Source organism: Ziziphus jujuba, chromosome 1 (genome assembly GCF_031755915.1).
Source record: "Ziziphus jujuba cultivar Dongzao chromosome 1, ASM3175591v1".
NCBI lineage: Eukaryota > Viridiplantae > Streptophyta > Magnoliopsida > Rosales > Rhamnaceae > Ziziphus > Ziziphus jujuba.
Window position 1 is genome coordinate 9,010,857 of NC_083379.1, and position 22,421 is coordinate 9,033,277.

A 22,421-nucleotide genomic window follows, 5' to 3' on the forward strand; every position below is an offset into this window, starting at 1 on the left:
AGCCACAATGCAAATAAACCCAAATAGTTTGATCAAGAAGGGCATGGAGGAACACGTGGTCATGGCAGTGGCAGAGGTTGAAGTGGAGGAAGAGGTGGACATGGTTCACGTATTATTTGTCAAATCTGCATTGTTCCTGGACATTCTACAAATCAATGTTGGTACAGGTTTGATAAAAAATTTCAGCCTACTAATAATTCTAAGTCTGCAGCATATTATTCCTCCTCAAATATAGTTGCCAGTCTAGGGTGGCTACTTGACAGTGGAGCTACTAATCACGTTACTTTAGATCATTCCAATATTCATAAAAAATATGAGTATGGTGGAACAGAGAAGTTAATTATCAGGAATGGTCAAGGTTTGCCAATTTCTCATACTGGATTGTCCTTTGTTCAATTACCACATAAAAAAAAGTTAATTTTGAAGGATAATTTTGAAGGATAGTTCAAAGGATATTTTGTTCAATTGACATTTGATAATCATGCAATAGTTGAATTTAATTTTGAAAATGTTTTTGTGAAGGATCAGGTTACGAAGAGGGTGCTTCTACAAGGAACACCTAGAGGGGGTCTGTATCTGATCCATTTTCCAAATAGTTTATCATGTCAATTTTCAAGTTCCTTAAATAATCCTAGGCCTAAATTATTTTCTGCTCATTTATCTAAAGATAACACCTAGCATTATCGCCTAGATCACCCAAATTTATCAGTTATCAGAACTCTTGTTTCTCAATGTAAGGATATTCATTTTGATTTTTCCAAAATAATATAAATAATTTTTGCTCTTCCTGCCAACTTGGAAAAATACATCGATTACATGCACCCCCATCTCTAACTAGATCAAAAGCACCTCTTGATCTTATTCACTCTGGTGTGTGGGGTCCAGCACAAGTTTTGTTTGATAAAGGGTATAGGTATTATGTGTTTTTTGTGGATGATTTTTCACGTTATTCATGGGTTTATCCAATGCAATTAAAGTCAGAGGTTTCAAAAATATTTTTTCAATTAAATTAATGGTTAAAGTCCAATTTTGGTATTGTTTTTCAACATCCATGCCCATATATGCATAATCAAAATGGAAGAGTTGAACAGAAACACCGCCATATAACTGAGACTACATTATCACTTCTTGCTCACAGTCACCTACCTTTGTCATATTGGTGGTATGCATCTGCTACTGCCACCTTCTTAATTAATAGACTCCCAACTAAAATTTTAAATCAAAAATCTCCATATCAAATGCTTTTTAATAAAGAATTTGATTTTTCCAAATTAAAGGTTTTTGGCTGTGAGTGTTATCCTTTTCTCAGGTCGTACAACTCTCAAAAATTCTCTTTTCATTCTGAATTGTGCATTTTTCTTGGGTATAGTAGTGAGCCTATATGTTTGTCAATGTTTATCCACAAAAACATTTTATGTTACACTTAATGTTGTGTTTCATGAACACAACTTTCCTAATCAGACAATGAAAACTTCATCTAAAAAAAACCATATTTTCATTCTCTGGGATGATGAAGTTTATCAGTTCCTGGTATAGGAAATGCTCAGATCATTGTATAAGCACCATGAAAGAAGTCAGTAGAGAAAATGAGAGAAGGGAAACTTTTTATGCATTAATTGTCTGCAACATTTTCCCAATATCGTTTTCTCTTTCCATTGTTAGTAAGTAGTTTTCTTTTGTATAGCTGTATAACGATTTCTGTTTTCAAAGATTGGAATCGTTTTTAGTCTGAAATTTCATAATATGAAATATATTTAGGCTTCGACTCATTCATGCTTCTTCCAAGTAATTTTGGCTGCTCATTTCATACCCAAGCACATTCACATTACACCATATTTTAAAAGAAACTACAGAAAGTACAGCTGCCCAATATACACCTTTTGAAGCAGAGTAGAGGACATGCCTTTCAACCATAAACTTACTTCTTTTTAAAAGGTTGGCCTTCCAAAGGTTGGTTCTCTAAAAATTACACAAACTAGACTTAAATTTTAGTTAATGGTGCACAAATACATCATCCTTTACAGAAAAAGGCCAAGAGAACTTAAAAGTACACCTAAGAAGCATAACTCTATTGCATACCGAACATATATTTACAATGGCAGCGTCAATGTATAGAAAGCAGACATAATAATCTCCCAACTCACACAATCAATGGCCTTCCTTGACGTTGTGAATTTTTTTTTGTCCCCTGTAAATCAATTCTGGAATCTTGATTTTTTTCTTCAATCCCCTGGAGACTTGATAGAGCAAGGGAAATCCTTCAATTTGTGGCAATGACTAACCTCTAAGCTATCTAAGGCTCTTAGAAGACTGTGCGAGCTCTTTTCTATCAGCTCCATTCGTCTCAAATTTGTTGCCAGTCTGGTGCAAAAAGAAGGGATTGTGGAGGGATGAGCTCAAACACGACCCACCTTTCTTGTATTCATATCTAATAATGCAATCAGTGAGAACATTGTTAGCTTCATAAATGCCTGAGCTTGGATTAAGATTGCCTTGGTTTCCCATTGACCTTATTAATTTTCATTGCTTTGTGGGTAATATACTTTGTTGTTTGCATTGTCCAAGAGGTTCTGGCCAAGTTCTGTCTGCTTATCTTGACAAAGCCCATTTGAGGAAAGAGCTCCAGACAATCCATGACAGTTCAAATAATATGGGCATCTTATGTCATGTTTTCATTTTCTTCATTAATTTATTCGGGATGTTTGTTTGTCCATAAATGTTTAGGCATTTTTTTTTTTTGGTTCACAAGAAATATATGTTAAGATTTACGGATCTAAATATGCATAATAAATTCCAATAAAAACATAAAACACTAATCTCCAAACGCAGCCATTGATAAATTGAATCTTTAATCCTGTAAAATAGAAAACAACGTAAAGTAGTACCTATGGACACAATACAGTATGTATCTGTTTGCTTGCCCTAGACCTTTTATAGTCTCTGCAAGTCAGACTTACCTATCAATTTTAACACACACAAAAATAATAATAAATTAATAAGATAATAATAATAATAAAATATGGGTAAGTCAAATGAGCTTATAGAGAGAGTTAGTTCTCCAGTCTAATGGGCCAACTGGAGTATTACAGAGAATGTGTTACCAAGGACCTTACTACAAAATAATAAAATAAATCAGTCCCATTAATGACATAAATAGGCCCTATAAGTGAGTAAATGATTATGCTAAGTCCACAAATATTTATTTATTTAACATTCTCCCACTTGGACTGCATAATCATTATCATATATAATCCAAACTCACTTACTACAGAACCTCCAGAACCATAATACCATTTCATCTAAATATATAGCATGTCGACAGGGCACAACAGTATACTAGACTGGGCTGTAGAGATTCTCTCAGTAAATCTCTTAAAATATGATACCATTTCAACTGAGCACTTTGCATTCCACAAACTCAGTCTAGGTAGTAGAGATTTACCTAACCACGTGCAATCACCTAACACACACAATACCATTTCATCGAGCACATTGTGTATCGATAAGATATAACAATGTACCTAAACTAGGTAGTAGGGACTCACTATGGTACCGGTGGATCAATATACACATATACATAGACTAAAAGTCTCAACAGGCCTGTAAATATAAGGAGCAATAATATGTGTAATAAAACATCTCATAAATAAATAATGATCCACATATATCAATATATCAAAATACTCAATGAAATAAATAATACTCAACATGGATATTACTGCAGAATACATAATAAACTCCCACTGACCCATAGCAGTCTTAATTTCCTAACAATCCCATACGGAACACATGCTCCTCGAATATGCCTATTGGTAAGGCCTTGGTCAGTAGATCTGCCACCATGCTATAAGTAGGCGTGTGAACAACAGTAATGAGGCCCTCTTCAACTTTCTCTTTTACCACAAAATACTTTACATCAATGTACCTCGCATCAGGAGTACCTTTTAAATTATTGGAGAAAGACACAGCTGCAGTATTGTCATAATCCATTATAATAGCCTTTTCAATGGAGTTAGCTACTCCTACATCATGAATAAAATTCTGAAGCCAAACTGCATGATGAGTAGTCTTATAACACATCACATACTCTGCCTCCATAGTCGAGGATGCTATCACTGACTGCTTGGCACTCCGCCAAGACACAGCACCTCCTACCATGATAAATATATATCCAGTGGTAGATTTCTTATCATCCAAACAGCCTTTATAATCTGCATCACTATAACTAACTACATCAAGAGAGTTGGTACGTCGATATGTCAACATATGATCTTTAGTATCCTGTAGATACCTAAACACCTTCTTAACTTCTTGGTAATGAATAGGACCAGGATTACTCATAAATCTACCAAGCACACCCACAGCAAAAGCTATATCAGGCCGTATACAAACTTGAGCATACATCAAACTACCCACTGCTGAAGAATAACGAATATTTCTCATCGCCATCCTCTCTCTATCATTTTTTGGACATTGATCCTTAGAAAACCTTTCACCCTTTGTGATCGGTACACTTCTAAGAGAACAATTGTGCATATCAAACCTCTTAAGTATTCTATCAATATAGGCTCTCTGAGACAATTGCAACACATAATTAATTCTATTTCAAACAATCTTGATCCCCAAAACAAAAAAAGCGTCACCAAGATCTTTCATATCAAAATGGTTGCCCAACATCTGTTTTGTCTCAACCAATAGGTCAGTGTCATTGGTAGCCAAGAGTATGTCATCAACATACAATACCAGAAATATAAAACTGCTCCCACTGACTTTCATATATATGCACCTATCAACCATATTCTCCTTAAAATGACTCTTAGTGTAGCCTTATCAAACTTGAGATACCATTGCCTCGAGGCTTGCTTAAGACCATAAATTGACTTCTTAAGCTTACAAACCAAATTATCATTCCCTGTTTACTAAAAGCCAACTAGAGTTGAACCATATATACATCCTCATATAAATCACCATTCAGAAAAAGCAGTTCTGACATCCATTTGTTGTAACTCCAGGTCATAATGCGCCACAATTTCCATAATGATTCTAAAAGAATCCTTTGTGGATACAGGAGAGAATGTCTCTATATAATCAATTCCTTCTTTCTGGCTAAACCCTTTGGCAACGAGTCTAGCCTTATACCTCTTCACTTGACCATTAGAGTCTCTTTTAGTCTTAAAGACCCATTTGCATCTTATAGGCTTGCTACCCATTGGTAACTCAACCAAATCCTAAACATCATTTGATGCCATGGATTTCATTTCATCTTCCATTGCGTCCAACCAAAAATTTGAGTGCGAACTGCTTATAGCCTCCTCATAAGTGACTAGATCTGAATCATCACTTATGTCAAAATCATGTTCCTACAAGTAAACCTCATAATCATCAGGAATAGTTGACCTCCTAGTCCTTTATGACATTCTCAAAGGCACATCAGCATCTACAATAGTTGGAATATCCTGCCCTTCAATAATGGATTCATTTTAATCAATTATTGGTTTATCAACTACTAGATTAATAATATCTCTATCAGGAACAACAACATTGGGAATGAATACATTTTCTTCTCTAAATTGAGGCTCCTTTGGACCAATACTATCATCAAATCCAAAATCATCTTCAAAATAAACCGCCCTGTCTAACTCTACAATTCTGGTGGTGTGAGATGGATAAAAGAATTTTGAACCCCTAGAACCAATACAATAATCAACAAAATATCCACTGATAGTTTTAGGATCCAACTTCTTAATTTAGGGATTATAAATCCTTACTTTAGCTTTGCAACCCCATACTTGAAAATTATGCAAATTAGTCTTTTTTTCCTGACCACAACTCAAAAGGAGTCTTAGGAATGGATTTACTTGGTACTTGATTTAAAATATAAGCAGCTGTCCTTAAAGCCTCTCCCCACAAGTAATCTGGCAAACTAGAATTTGCCAACATAAATCACACCATATCCAACAAAGTGCGATTCATCCTCTCAGCTATGTCATTCTGCTGAGGCATACCAAGCATTGTATATTGCACATCAATGCCACACTCACGTAAATAATTTACGAATGGCCCTGGGTTCCATCCAGTCTCATCATATTTGCCATAAAACTCACCACCTCTATCAGACCTCACAACCTTTATCTTCTTATTCTTTTGAAGCTCCATCTTTACCTTAAACTCCATAAAAGCAACTAAAGAATCTGACTTTTCATGGATAAGCTCAACATGTCCATAATGAGAGAAATCATCAATGAAGGTAATAAAATACCTATAACCATCCAAAGCAGTTAGTGTGAATGGTCCACATATATTAGTATGGATTAACTCCAAAACATCTCCACACCTCACTATGTTATCCTTTCTAACCTTAGAAGTTAATTTCCCTTTCACAAATTCAACACAAGTCGACAGATCGGAGAAATCAAAATTAGGAAGCATTCTATCCTTCATTAACCTTTCAATTTTATGCCTAGAAATATGTCCCAAACGCTTATGCCACAACATTAAGGAATTATCATTAACTCTTGGATGTTTAGAATCAACAATAGGGGCAACAACAAAATTAACAGAACAATTAAGACCATTACAAAATAAATTAAGTCTATATAAATTACCATATAAAGTTTCAGAACTCACAAATTTATTATTCTTATACATCTCAACTTTGTTATTACCAAACAAAAAACTAAAATCTTGACTATTCAAAAGAGAAATAGATAATAAGTTCTTCTTATTGAAGGTACATATGAACTTTCTTATAATTCTAAAACATATCTAGTGACAAGCTTCAACTTGATTATTCCTATGATATTCACCTTCACTCTTGAGCTATCTCCCATATAAACATGCTACTCAAGATTGGTTGGCCTCCTTTGCCTTATCATCCCTTGCAATGAATTAGTAACATGAATTGTTGCTCCAGTATCTAATCACCAAGAATTCATAAGCACATCAATAATATTAGTCTCAATCATTAAAATATTATCTTTCTTCTCTCGCTTTCCCTTTAAACTCCAACAACCTATCTTCTTGTGTCCAACTTTGTTAAAATAGCCACACATTCCATTGAAGTATTGTTTCCTTTCTCCTATCTGATAAGCGCCATCATACTTAGTATTATTTAAAAAATTCAAATAATGATACTTCTCATTCATATCAAACTTAATAAACTTCTTTCCTATCTCTTCAAGAAGTTTCTTCGCAGTGTCAACCTTAGGAATAGTAGCATATATAGCTTTATCCATATAGTTCTCCATCATCATCATGCAGCACTTATTAGAGTGCTTCCTATCCTCATAAAGTTTCCCAACTGCTGCACTACTCTCATCAATTGGTAACTCTGGTGGATCTACCTTCAAAGCCAAATCCAATTTCATAAAGGTCAAATTCATAATCAAGGTCTTTTTCCACTTCTGATAATTTGTCCTATATAACTTTATCATGGTAATCATTGGCAGAGTATTCGGGATGCTACTAACTGTGAAAATAGTAAACACGACAAAGCATTTAACATATATAAAACAATAACTATTTTCTAGCCTCTCAACACAAAACATAAAATCAATATCGCTAGGATCTTTTTAGCATTAAGGATACCCTTTTGCGGGCTAGGGACAGTTAACCAAATAACCAAAATAAAAATGCATTGAATTGAATTACCGACAGGATAACTCAGAACCTGCGATTCATGGCATTTAATTAACTTCCACTGCCATTCCAGATGTCATACAAAGCAACTAAAACCACCATTAAGGTAGCCTAGTTATATAGACCCTGGTCAATAAGTGGGAGAAATATAACATATTGGCAATTTCATGAAATAGGTAAATATAAAACATCACATCCACTATGCCAACATATAGTATATTGATACATATAATGCAGACAAAATAAGTTTCACGACAAGTGAGTATCTAAAATTCCACACTACTGTACCAACTAGGCACAAAGCTTCTTTAGGGAAAGCTAACACAATCCAATTCTCCAAACATAGATCTTTAATTGAATTCAAGAAAATTGAAATGGAATAAATAAATAAATAAATAACAATTTTTTTTAATAATATTGAATAATGGATAAATAAATAAAGAAATAAACAAACAAATAATCACAAATAAATAATAAATATAAATAAGAAAAAAAAAATTTTGTCTCGGCTACTGACATCAGCAAAAGGGGTGCTGACATCATTGTCTTCTTCCCACAGCCAGGTTGTAGGTTGACCCGGTTTTCTAGTTAACGGGTCGTCCGACCCACTTCCAACTCGGCTGGAGACACACCATTCCGGCCACTGTTTTCTGTGAAACTGGTACCAATTTACTCCTTTCGATGTGGGCAACAATTCTAAGGGATCAATTTGGCGAAAAAGAAGCTTAAAATAAACACCCAAATCAAGAGTTATATTCGGCAAAAAACTCCAAATAAAAATCCATGGAATCACAAAAAATTCCAAAAAATGTTGGGCAAAATCGGTGCCATTTTATTCGCCTCTTCTTGAGAAACTTTTTCCCCAAATCATTTTGGTCCAAAGACCTAGAAAATTAAACACCCAAGTAAGAATATTATTCGTCCATGGGTTTCTCAAAATATTTTTTTTATTATTATTAGGAAAAATTAGATGTTTCAATACATAATTACGGCTCCAAAATTATTCCATTCAACTCAGAAAACATAATACCATAATACCCAAATCAAGATTTGTCAAGAAACAAATTTTTTTTTATTACACATAATAATTGGGCATGAATATATATACATATATATTGTTTGGCAGACATCACAAACACAACGTGTAATCTCAGATCTATCAAGAAAAGGGGAAATATTAAAAATATAAACATCATGTAATCAATTTACACAATCAATATTCAATGGCTGAAACACAATTTAATATACACAGTATTAAAACAGTCAGTATAACAAAAAATTTCAAAAGAATTCATTATGCATATTAACCATGCTCTGATACCAATTGTTAGAATTTACAGATCTAAATATTCATAATAAATTCCAATAAAACATAAAATACTAACCTCCAAAGGCAATCATTGATAAATTGAATTTTTAATCCTGCAAAATAGAAAACAACATACAATAGCGCCTATGGACACACAACTCTTAAACCACTCTCAATGATTTTTGAAAACCCTAATCACGAAATACAATATGTATCTGTTTGCTTGCCTTAGATATTTTATAGTCTCTGCAAGTCAGACTTATCCATTAATTTTAACACACACTAAAATAATAATAATTTAATAATAATATAATAATAATAATAATAATAAAATATGGGTAAGTCAAATGGGCTTATAAAGAGAATTGGTTCTCTAGTCCAATGGGCCAACTAGAGTATTATAGAGAGTGTGTAACCAAGGATCCTACTACAAAATAATAAAATAAGTCAGTCCCATTAATGACATAAATAGGCCCTGTTAGTGAGTAACCGTTTATGCTAAATCCATAAATATTTTTTTATTTAACAATATATATTTAAATAAATATATTTTACTTGTAACATTCTTATTGGTCCACTTGTAAAGATCAATAAGTCATAAATTTCTTTTAATAGTTATGATAAGAAATTGAAAAAAAGGGTGATATTGATTGATCTATAGATTAATTATTAAGTTGGAATTAAATAGTGGACCAATAAGAATGTTATGCTTGTCCTCTGCAAAAAACATTATTTATGAGGCTTTCGCATTGCTTTTTATGTTCACTGCTCCACCCAATTTCATCAAGGCCTTGAATCTACACCATGCATTTTCATTTTTTGTCGTATGCTTTTCAAATCAAATTGGACAAAAATAAATAAATAAATAAATAAATAATTTGGGCAAATTGTAAAAATTTTCTGTATCAACATGAGTAGGTCCAATAACATTTGCAGATAAGATTGTATTGGCAGTGTTTTCGGTGCGTTTCCAAAATACTCATTAATGTTTTATTAACACCGCCTCTCTTGGCTGTTTTTTACTTCCATATAACATGACAGAATTTGTGCAGGTGCTACTAGTTCTATGGATGACAAGAAGCATAACAGGTGATATTCCAGGTTGGGCTGAACTCTTCAATGTGCGAGCTGGTGATGGAACTATCAGTTTATGTTTCTCTGCTTTCAAGAAAATCCCAAATGCCATCCACACATATATAATTCCTTATTGAATTCAAATTGATTATTTATTTATTTATTTTTTCTAACTCTAAAATTTGAGAATAGGTGATGATGGCAACCTTGTTGTTCATAATTCCAAACAAGAAGCAAAGTTGATAGATTGGAAAAAATGCAAGAAACTACCTTGGAACATCATATTGCTGTTAGGTGCTAGCTTTGCCATAGCTGAAGGTGTCTGAACTAGCGACCTGACAGATATATTGTCGAAAGCCTTGGATTTCTTGGAGGAAGCTCCACATTTAGCCATTGCCCCTGTTGTCTGTCTTATAAGTGAGACTATCACTGAGTTCATGTCAAACAATGCCACTACAACCTTTGTGATTCCTTTGCTGGTTCAGATTGCACACAGTATGCATGTCCACCCACTTTTGCTTTTAGTTCCTGGAGCAATTGGTGCACAGTTTGCATTCTTGCTCCCAATAGGATCACCTTCAAATGTTGTTGGGTTTTCAATGGCCATATTGAAATCAAAGATATGATCAAGATTGGTATCCCACTTAAAATTGCTGGAATTGCTGTACTTTCCCTTTTGATGCCTACGCTTGGTGATTAATTACTAATCCATCCGCTAATCTTTTGCTCACCAATTTCATTAATCTTAATAGATTAGGAAATTTGTAGGCACTATACTGTATGTGTGTCATTAATAACTGAGTTTTGCTTCTATAGGAGCTTATGTATTCGGGACCAGTCAAATAATTGGCAAATCCTTGCATATTGTATAGGCATAGCTGACAGTTCCTGATATAGGAAAAGTTCAGATCATTGTATAGGCACCATGAAACAACTCACTAGAGAAAATGAGAGAAGGGAAATTTTTTACACATCAATTTTCTGCAACATTTTCCCCATATCGTTTTTCCTTTCCTTTGTTGGTAAGTAGTTTTCATTTGTATATCTATATAACATTTTTGTTTCCAGATATTGGAACCATTTTGAGAATTTCATAATGTGAAATATATCTCATTCATGCTCCTTTTGAGTAGTTTTGGCTGCTCACTTCATGGCCAAACACATTCACATTGCAGCATATTTTAAAGGAAATAGACAGAAAGTACAGCGGCTCGATATACACCTTTTGATGCAGAGTACAGGACATGCCTCTCAAACTTTGAACTTACTTCCTCTTAAAAGGTTGGCCTGCCAAAGGTTGGTGCACTAAAAATTTTGTAAACTGGACTTAAGTTTCATTTAATGGTACACAAATACATCATCCCTTATAGAAAAAGGCCTAGAGAACTTACAAGTACACCAAAGAAGCATTGCTATACTGCACACTGAACATATATTTACAATGACAACGTCAATGTATAGAAAGCAAATATAATAATTTCCAACTCACATAATCATTGACCTTCCTTGACAATGTGATTTCCACCCCCAGCGCCCCCCCCCCCCCCCCCATGCGGGGTGAATCAATTACTGAAACTTGATTTTTACTCCAAACCTCTGGTGACTTGACAGAGCATGGGAAATCCTTCAATTTGTAGCAATGATTAACCTCCAAGCTATCCGAGACTTTTAGAAAACTGCCCAAGCTTTTCTCTATCTGCTCCATTCTCATATTGATGTGTTACAAATTTGTTGCCAGTTCTGCTGCAAAAAGATGGGGTTATCGTGGCAGGATGAGCCATCCTCAATTTTTTTGCTAGAAGAGAAAATCTTCTACGTTGAAGATATTCCAAAGTAGCCACACAAAGAGAACCTTAATTGAGATTTATTAGAATATATTTATGTTAGAAGATGGTAGGGTTGATCCATTGATGGGCAGCATGTGATGCCAAAGATATGAAAGGAAAGGAATTGTGAAATATTTGGAAAAGGGAGAAATTTGTGTGGAGATTACTGATTGGCCAAAAGTGAAATCTTGGTTTCCATTAAATGTGGTAGACACAAAGTTATTATTCCTTAATTACCTTAGATTTTGCTCTAAATTGATTTCATTCTTGCGAGGTTAACTCTTGGATGGTTAAAGAAAGAAAAGTTATATTGATGGCCAGCACGTGATGCCAATAGGCCTGGTAACATGTCATGTTAAATCGTGTTCGTGTCGTATTGTATCATGTTCATGTGGAATTAAGTTAGCTCAAACACTACCCGTTAAGCTTTCATGTGAAAATAGATAAACCCAAACCCATTCGATAAATTTTCATGTAACCCATCACCCAACCCGTTAACCCATTAATAATAAATATAAATTTGAAAATTTAAATTTCATTTAGGGGAATTTGGCCCAATGTCCTTCCTTCAAGGCCTCTAATGAAATATACCCCTCATTTCTTAGTTTTTTTTTATCTGCCCTCTGCTTCCCATTTTATCCCCAATGAAAGTAAAAAATTACTTTACTTTCCTTTCTTCATTCCTTCAATCCGAGAAACCCACAGTCTTTTTCTGCACTCGGCTTTTCTATTTTTCTTCATTCCCCAGAAAACCCACACACAATCTCATTAAGAAAAAAAAAATCTATGCAAACATATGAAAGACTAAGGAAAAATTGCGTTTGAGGTAAGGATCTGTGTATTTTGATTGTTTTTTTTTTTTTGTAGCTTGGGTTTTTGCTTGATTGGTGAAAGGTGAAGACGATGATTGGAATGGAGGAAACTAGTCGAAATCAAGTAGTAGTAGTAGTAGTAGTAGGTTATACAATTTAGTGGTGTAATTAAATATTATGAGTATGCTTTAGGGTCGGTTTCTATATTGCTTTAAGGTCAGAAACACTTCACAAGTGTTTGTTGAATTTTCTGATTGCAACAGAATATTAAAAGAAATTGAAAGATAAGAAAACCTAAAAAAACAAAATTGAAGAATAAGTAGAAAGCAATTATGGTTAAAATCTGCTTCAAATGTTGAATCATTTGTTTTCTTGTTTATATAACACTCACCATCCTGCTAGATATCATAATTTAATTACATAACTTTATTTTGATTTTATGTTGGTTTCTTGTTTATGGTTATGAAGGTGAGTGGTAGTTTTGCAGAGGAGCTTCACTTGGAAAGTTTGCAGCATCAAATAGAAAATGATCTTATGCCAAGTGCCCGATGTGACCAAAGTGATTCTTATGGTATCCTTTTAGTTATATGTTCTATGGCGAATTATATAAGCTAACTTCTTCTTTTTTTGTTTACAATTAGTTAATATTTAAAAAAGATGTTATACCTGCTATATGGACCATGAGGTATACTATCTATGTTGTTTAGTTTGCCTTAATTTCTTTCTGTTTAGTTTTCAGCCAAGGTTGGAATTTCTTAGGCTTGGCTGGTGGAACATTATTAATTTTCAAGTTGATTACAAATATGCAGTTGGGGATAGGATAGGTGAACTGTCTTATACTTATTCCTATTTTATGAATTTGAGGTTGGTTGCGGAGATGTGGTATTAGTTTGCTTGTGGTTTTGTATTATAGGCTAATGGCCCTCAAGACTTCCATGATAAACTGATATTTACAGATTGAGAAACCCATACTATTGGTTACAATTCCAAAAATGTGCTTGAAAACGCCTTAGGTCAGGTGCATATCATTATCCTTGTGCACTTGATTATGATGTTGATGTAATGTCCCTCCTTAATATATGGAAGTTGTGGGTTATTTATTTATTTATTTATTTTGTCTAGAAGTAATAATCGCTGCCCCCACACCCTTTCTGTGAATTTCGTGTAACAATTGGTGTATTAATAGAGTGGATATCATGATGGTCTCATAGCAAGAGAAGAAGCTATAGCACAAGAGGGATTTAATATTGGCTTTAAGGAATCAGTCCTTGTTGGGTACAAATGGGGTCTAGTTAGAGGTGATACTAGGTAAAAGAAAACAAAAGAGGAAAAGAATTTGAATGCTCTGTTGCTCATAGAGTTTTTAATGAAATTGCTATAAGCACATGATTAAAAAAGAATTTAAATGCTCTGTTGCTCATAGAGTTTTTAATGAAGTTGCTATAAACATATGATTAACTTCTTTTCTCTGCTACTTTTGTTTTCCTGTTTTGTCCAATCTGCATCCCTATGAACTACCTTCACTTTAGTTCCTGAGGACTAGAAAGAGAGCATTTAAATTCTCAATATGGTAACCAAACTCTCAAAGACATGAAATGTATGGTTGGTTTGACAACATGGGCTAAGTGGGTGGATTCTACTATGAATCATAGTAAAACCAAAGTCATCGTCCAAGGAATTTCTCTTACCCACTACCGTTAAGTTTACTTCTTTCCCATCACCAATTTTTTTTTTTTTTTTGGAAAACCAAAAATTAATTGCGTGAATTTCTCTGATGCTTTTTTTTTTCTTTCTTTTTTTTCCTTTTCATATTTAGTGGCAAAGGATTGGAATGAGCTAGGGGTGACAAACTGTGGAAATGAGACAAAACTCCTAAGTGGATTAGTTATCGAGGTGGATTGCCCAAGGCATTATATGTGGTGAAAGATGTATTAACTGGAATGAGAAAACATGTTCATCTGTTGGACATAACAACTTTATCACAACTTAGAAAAGATGCACATCCTGGCTTTTATAATGGCTTTAGGCACATGGACTGTAACCATTGGTGTATTGCTGGACTTCTAGATACTTGGAATCAACTTTTTATGCATTCCTCATAATTGTCATGCTTGTTCTGGTATTTTTAGTTTATAAAAATTATCATACGGTTACTTAGGTCCTTCCTTCCATAGATCACCATTTTTAAGGGAATCAAGTATCAAAACACGACCGATCTTTTCATTTTCAATGTTAACCAGATATTAAGAGTTAAACATCATTAATGAAACTCTACAATCCTGCATAATTTAGAGTATTTAATATATTCATAATTTGAACCATAAATTTGCACAACTATTTGATTTTTTTTTCCCTGGTATATATGTCATTTGATGGCCCACTCTTTAATTCTTTGGTTGTTAAATATGTCATTTGATAGTTTCCTGACCTTGCATGTTACATTAGTATATGAGTCTTTGGAAAATTGCATGGTGACGGAGGATTGAGGCAAGGTTGCATGAGTCAAACATATGAGGGATTCAAAGTGGGTGAGACTAAGACGAAGTTATGAAAAAGTTCTCAAATTGGCATAAAAATTTGATTATCGTAGGGCTTTCGGTAATTACCAATGAAATCTACGATAATCAATTTGCCCTTGCTTGAAAAATTATTTTAGGTTTCATCGGTAATTACCGAAATTCCTACGGTAATCATATTTTATCAATTTTTTTGCCCCCACAAGTCTCCTAATGTGTGTTAAATGCAACAACATGCAAAAATACTTTCTTCAATGATCCTAAGGAGAAAAAACCTTAAAAGTTCTGAAAAAGTTTTCAAATTGGCACAAAAATTTGATTACCGTAGGGCCTTCGGTAATTACCGATGAAACCTACGGTAATCAATTTGTAGTTTCTGGAAAAATTACCCTCGGTAATCCACTTTGTAATTTTCTCACTTTTTCCAAATCTTGTGTGGATTCTTTTGTCAGAATCATTAATAAAGTTATATTTAGCATGTTCTTGGTAGAAACACACATTATCGAAGCCTCTAAAATGCTGCAGATATAACAGAAAAGAATATCTCTATCACGACAAATTTTGTAAGAAAAACATATTCCTCTAGTGTATTGCATAATTCAAATTTCAGTTGCTAATTAAAACAAAGCCCTGACATGTAATGTATAATTAAATTGGCTTCACTTTTCAAAGGATTTTTTATTAGACCCATGCTATGCTAACTAGAAAATCTATCAAAATTATCATTATTTGGTCCATAAGATAAGAAACAAACATAAAACTGTTTTGAGGAATGGTACCCCAATATTTTCAACTATATCACTTTTTAAGAAGAACATTTAAAAGTGGTTGATAAAGTATGAATTAACATATCCATGTCAAAGTTCATTTAAAAGTGGAAAACCCTTTATTTCTCTTCATATGTTGCACGAAACACACATTAGGGGACTTGTGGGAGTCAAAAAATTTATCAACTGTAATTATCGAAAGGCCTTCGATAATTACCGATGAAACCTTTGGTAATTTTTCCAACAAGGGCAATTTAATTACCGATGGTTTCACCGGTAATTGCCAAAGGTCCTATGGTAATCAATTTTTTTTGGGTAATTTTAGAACTTTTTCTGAACTTTATGGGGATTTTGCTGTTTAGGATCATCGATGAATGTATATTTTGCATGTTGTTGCACAAAACACACATTAAGGGACTTGTGGGAGTCAAAAAATTTGTCAACTGTAATTACCGAAGGGCCTTTGCTAATTACCAATGAAATCTTCGGTAATTTTTCTTGCAAGGGCAATTTGATTACCGATGGTTTGATTGGTAATTACTGAAGGCCCTACAGTAATCAATTTTTTTTGGCAATTTTAGAACTTTTTTCAAACTTTACGGGGATTTTTCAGTTTAGGATCACTGATGAATGTATATTTTTCATGTTGTTGCACGAACCACACATTAGGGGACTTGTGAAAGTCAAAAAATTTGTCAACTGTAATTACCGAAGGGCCTTAAGTAATTACCGATTAAACCTTTGGTAATTTTTCCAGCAAGGGCAATTTGATTACCGATGATTTCATCAGTAATTACCGAAGGCCTTATGGTAATAATTTTTTTTTTGGCAATTTTAGAACTTTTTTTGAACTTTATGGGGATTTTGATGTTTAGGATCATTGATGAATGTATATTTTGTATATTGTTGCACGAAACACACATGAGGGGACTTGTGGGAGTCAAAAAATTTGTCAACTGTAATTACCGAAGGGCCTTCAGTAATTTTTCCAGCAAGGGCAATTTGATTACCGATGGTTGCATCGGTAATTACCAAAGGCCCTATGGTAATCAAATTTTTTTGGCAATTTTAGAACTTTTTTTGAACTTTATGGGGATTTTACTGTTTAGGATCATTGATGAATGTATATTTTACATGTTCTTGCATTTAATACACATTAGAGGATTTTTGGGGGCCAAAAAATTGGTAAAATGTGATTACCATAGGGGTTTCGGTAATTACCGATGAAACCTATCGTAGTGTTTCAAATAAGGACAAATTGATTACCGTAGGTTTCATCGGTAATTACCGAAGGCCCTATGATAATCAAATTTTTGTGCCAATTTGAAAATTTTTTCAGAACTTTTGGGGTTTTTTCTCCTTAGGATCATTGAAAAATGTATATTTTGCATGTTGTTGCATTTAACACACATTAGGGGACTTGTGGGGGCTGAAAAATTGGTAAAATGTGATAACCATGTTGTTGCCTTTTCTTTTATTTTTCATTTATTTTTCATTTCGAATCATTACAATTCAATATACCTACTTTTATAATGTGTATTTGTGCGAAGAATAAATTATTATTCCCACCATAATTCCATACACACATTAATATCGTATTATCATGATAATGCCATCTTTATAAAGGTAAATAACATACGAAATACTTAAAACACAATACTATTTTACCAAAGTAATACCACCTCTGTTTTCCTTTCCTCTATGAAAAAGCATCTCTCACCTCTCCTCTTGTAAGCATAAGAAAGACTTAGGAAAAATTGCATTCACATTATAGCCTACAACTGATTCAGATTCAGATTCCACTTTTGGGAGATCAAATGGAGCTCTACTAGTTTCCACTAGATGAGAGATAAAGAACATAAACAATATAGGGAACAACAGAATACCGGACCATATATGCTTTTAAGGTGAGGATATTTTTAATTATCATTAAAATTGCGTTTAAATTTTTCTTTCACAAATCATCCAAATTTACAATTATTTTTTAACAATGTATTGCACCATAGAACATGTTGAGTGCAACATTCTTTAATGATAAAAAATATAAGAAAGAACACCAACTGTAGACCTACTCTCTCTCTCTTTCTCTTCTCTCTCCCAAGCTCTCTTCGACTGCAGACCTACTCACTCACCAAGTAGACGTCGAATGCGGTGACTCCGAGGCTTGTATATCCAATCAGTTCGAAGGTTTCCAAATCCCAGAATTTCACAGTTCTGTCTGCTGAGCCTAGAAAAAGATTTCTATGTAAAAACATTACTAGTTGCTTCTTAAACATTTTAACAAGATTTAAATGATCCCCAAAAACCAATAATAATATAAGGACTTATACAAACCATTTTGATATAGTTATAGAAATATCAACTTGAAAATCATTAACAAGGCAGCAAGCCTGGAGCTTTCATAATAGCTATTAAATTCACTTCTTTAGTGGCTTGTTCGTAAAGACTTCTTTGGTTGGCAGCTATTCTTATATTATTCTGCGACCCCTTATAGTCCTTTAGTTGTGACACTAGAGGCATTTTTAGTTGTGACACTTCAAAGATAATCAAAAGAAAGTAGGAACACAAATCTACAGCCCTTAACCAAGGAAAAGATTAGGTGTATTATCTGAACCACATCATCATAGAGTTGAAGTGATTTCCAATGCCCAGTGACTGACTGTTATTTACTCTGACAAAGGGGCTTATCCAATTTATCAGAGAGAACTAAGGTATGATTTCTCTGTTGTATGATTATATATTACTGGAGAAAAGAACAATCTACCACATTATAACTCTAGAAAGAATATCCTAAGCAATTAATGCCATAGTTACCAGTTTTGGTCCTCAACATTGCTTTTCCATAGGAATTATAATTACGAGAAAACTGGCATGTAAATGCTTAAATGTGGCGAGCCAATAATCAATGCATTCAAGGAGAAAAGAACATAAATTCTTCAAGAAAAGAAATCTCTCCAATGAAATGTGAAGCTATTGTAATCATCAATGTCATTTAAGTCCTTAAGTTGCCTCAGGCCCACAACATGTCAACAACTATTAGTGCAGCTAGCAAAATAACAACTTTTGACTAGATTGAAACTAACGTACACTCCAAGCCTACTTATTTTCTATGGATAAATTGAAGTCAACTAATAACATAAAAAAAAAATCTAATCAATGAATGTTAAAAAAGAAAAGAAAAATATGCTACAAATACATTGACAATCATATTTGTAGGTAGATAGCTGCATACCTCAACACCTCAACTTTAGATTACAGCTTTTGTTGGCTAATATATGTCCAAGTTCACTCCTCAACTCCAATACAGAATCATCTTTCATAGCCTACGTATAGAAGGACAAATCTAACATAAACAAATGTATAAACTTGACATGACTGTACACTAAGAATTCAGTCATCAATTCACTTCTACCTAACATAATACCTCTATACGCTGGAGCAAATAAGTACAAGAACATATATAAAAGTGACCCATGTTTAGAGAGAGAGAAGGATATATTGACTATACCAGGCAATCTCCAAATGCTCCAGCCACAAGAGCAATCTTAAATGATTGGCCGAGAGAATCATTCCTGCTTCTAGGATAAGTCGGTTAATCCCTGACTAATTACATCCTCCAAATTCAAAAAAAGCAAATGCAAAAGCCTTATACACCCAAATAAAGAGAGAATTTTATAGCTTTATAGCTTTAAAAAATAAAATAAAAATTCAATAAACCGATAAAAACAAATTACCCGCTTGAACGAAGATGGATTCAAAGATCAAACCCTCATCGAACAAAATTCAAATCTTTTAGACCACTACCAGCTCTTTCCTTGAAATAATCAAAAACAACAGTAGCTCCACTCCTCCAGATGTCAATAACCTTCTCCACATTCTCACCAACTGAATAAGAACTCTCACTGCAATCTACTGCGGTCTTGTACTGATCCAAAACCACCACTCTGCTGACCTTAGAAGAGATTTCCTGAACAAACCCAGATGGATCCACGAAGTCTAGAAGGTAAATATCGCTGATTACAGCCAGAGGGAGCTGATTGGAAGCAATGGGGTTGTAGACGAACGTTGGGGAAGAACATCAGCAGAAGACAAGCAGCAGAGAAGAAGAGGTGAGCTGCTAAAGCTGTAAAAGCTCTGTCTGGATGTGGAATATGGTAGGTGAGATATTGATCAGTGAGAGAAAGAAATTGCACGTGGTTTACAGAGTAAGGATAAAGTTGGAATAATGAAAAAAAGATGGGTAGATGAAAAAAGTTTTAAAGGGCAGGGGTATTTTTCATTAAGGTGTTTAAAATAAGGGTATAGGGCCAAATTCCCCTTTCATTTAGTTTTGAATAATAAAATAATATTTTTTTAAAAAAATTACAAAGGTTCTTGTTTGCTTTTAGATTTTCTAAAAATTAAATTAAAAAAGAATAAATTAGTACATATTTAACAATTAAGTAATTTTAATATTATAAAACTTGTGTAATCGCCAAAATACTCCTCTTCAATGGGGCTAATTGGTTTATTGTGTTTCACCCATTAAAACCCATTAATTGATTGGGTTTTATTGGATGATATTGATATAGACCTAACATGATATCGTCAACCTAAACCCATAAATCATCGTATGGGTTCGTATCGTGTTATCGTATCATATGAGATTTTGTTAGGCCTCGATGCCAAGGATATCAAAGGAAAGGAATCGTGATATATTTGGAAATAGGGAAAAATTTGTGTGGAGATCACGGATTGGCCAAAAGTTAAATCTTGGTTTCCACTAAATGTGGTAGATACAAAATTATTATTCCTTAATTACCTTAGATTTTGCTTTAAATTGATTTCATTCTTGCACAGTTAACTATTGGATGGTAAAATAAAAAATGAATCCTGTTATTTATCATCATCGGTGACAATTATTATTTATGTAGCATATTTTAATTTGAATATTTAAATTGTTAGTTTGCACGTATGTAATAGCTCAGTTCACCCGCATGAGATATTGTCCGCTTTGGGCCCAGCCTGCACGGTTTTAAAGGTCCTCTCAAGGGAAAGGTATCCACACCCTCTTATAAGGCATGCTTCGTTCCCCTTTCCAACCGATGTGGGATCTCACAATCCACCCCCCTTGGGGCCCAGCATCCTTACTGGCACACCAATCCGGGTCTGGCTCTGATACCAATTGTAATAGCCCAGTCCAACTGTATGAGATATTGTCCGATTTGGGCCCAGCCCGCATGGTTTTAAAAGGTCTCTCAAAGGAAAGGTATCCACACCCTTTTATAAGGCATGCTTCGTTCTCCTTTCCAACCGATGTGGGATCTCACATGTAGGTTTGCTGATGCGTATCTTCTGGCCAAGACATTTAATGTAATTAATATTGAACTTAGCAATTACTGTGGTGTAATGAACTGGGTAGTTTCAATGGTTGAGCACCCCTATCTGTGCCCACAAGAGCACAGGTTCGAATCACACGGGGATGTGCGGGGATTTTGGTTAGTTTGTAAATTAAGTAAATTCGTGGGCACACGAGAATGCGAGAGGATTTTGGTTAGTTTGTAAATTAGGTAAATTGTTCCAAAAATATTACTGTAGTGCCAAGGCAGAAGACATTCAACATTGCTTTGAAATTTTATTAATTTAATATTTGATTATTCAAATATTATTTTAATTATAGGAAAAAAATATTCAAATATTCAAATATTGAAGAAGAATGTATTGTCCTGCATGATTTAGAAGTGAAAGAGCTTTGCATGTTCATAAGTATAAATGAGATTTGTTAAAGAAATCAAAATAAAAAAATCCCATATCAAAAACACAAGAAGCATTTTCTGAAACTACTCACTAATATATTGAAGCTGCTTCAATAACATTTGAAATAATGTCACTCTTTTTGCATAACTACAAACCAAAAGGACTAGCTGGTTAATTTTCAATAGAATTTATTATTAGTACTTGTTTGGCAGGGTTCTTTTTTCGATCAAAAGTTCTACTTGAAGGTCAAAAACTCTTTTGTTAAAAAATAAAAGTGTTTGGCAATAATTAACAAGCACTTATTGACAAAAAAATAGTTTTTTTTAAGCTATTTTATATAAAGCCAAATTTTTTGCTTTTTTTAGAAAAGCACTTTTTCTTAATTTTTATGGAAACCCAATGAGCATTTAATATAACTTAATGAGCATTTGATGTAGCTTATTTATTTATTTATTTATATTCAAACACATATTAACTTTTTAATAAAAGCTCTTTTTCAAAAGATCTATTATACAAAATTTTACATGCTAAAACTCTATTTTCATCAACTATAATAAACGGACGCTTAGTCTAGTACTGTTAGTTGTTGTCAATTAGAATTTCATTTGTAAAAGTTCTTTATTTTATTTGTAAAAGTCCTTTTGTGTTCTTTGATTCAAATTCAAAGGCAAGTGCAATTACGACTTATTAATTATTATATTCTCTATAATTAGTAACAATTATTGAAATTAATATTTATTTAT

The 22,421-nt window shown here is 33.6% G+C and overlaps 2 long non-coding RNA genes and 1 pseudogene across 3 annotated transcripts; 2 read left to right on the forward strand and 1 right to left on the reverse strand.

The window, feature by feature from the left end:
• The first annotated feature begins 7 nt into the window (after nucleotides 1-7).
• On the forward strand, nucleotides 8-10,893 carry LOC132804094 (tonoplast dicarboxylate transporter-like; annotated as a pseudogene).
• A 1,747-nt stretch (nucleotides 10,894-12,640) lies between these two features.
• Nucleotides 12,641-14,889, forward strand: LOC132804425 (uncharacterized). The gene is made up of 2 exons (XR_009639560.1): nucleotides 12,641-13,483; nucleotides 14,476-14,889. It is a non-coding gene; the product is annotated as an uncharacterized LOC132804425 (long non-coding RNA).
• Nucleotides 14,890-17,834: 2,945 nt separating this feature from the next.
• Nucleotides 17,835-20,257, reverse strand: LOC132804428 (uncharacterized). Of its 2 annotated transcripts, none has more exons than XR_009639563.1 (4): nucleotides 19,677-20,257; nucleotides 19,451-19,556; nucleotides 19,175-19,265; nucleotides 17,835-18,169 (listed from the first exon to the last, which is right to left on the reverse strand). It is a non-coding gene; the product is annotated as an uncharacterized LOC132804428 (long non-coding RNA). The 2 variants fall into 2 exon arrangements; XR_009639564.1 differs by having other exon boundaries at nucleotides 17,835-18,183.
• Between the last annotated feature and the right edge of the window lie 2,164 nt (nucleotides 20,258-22,421).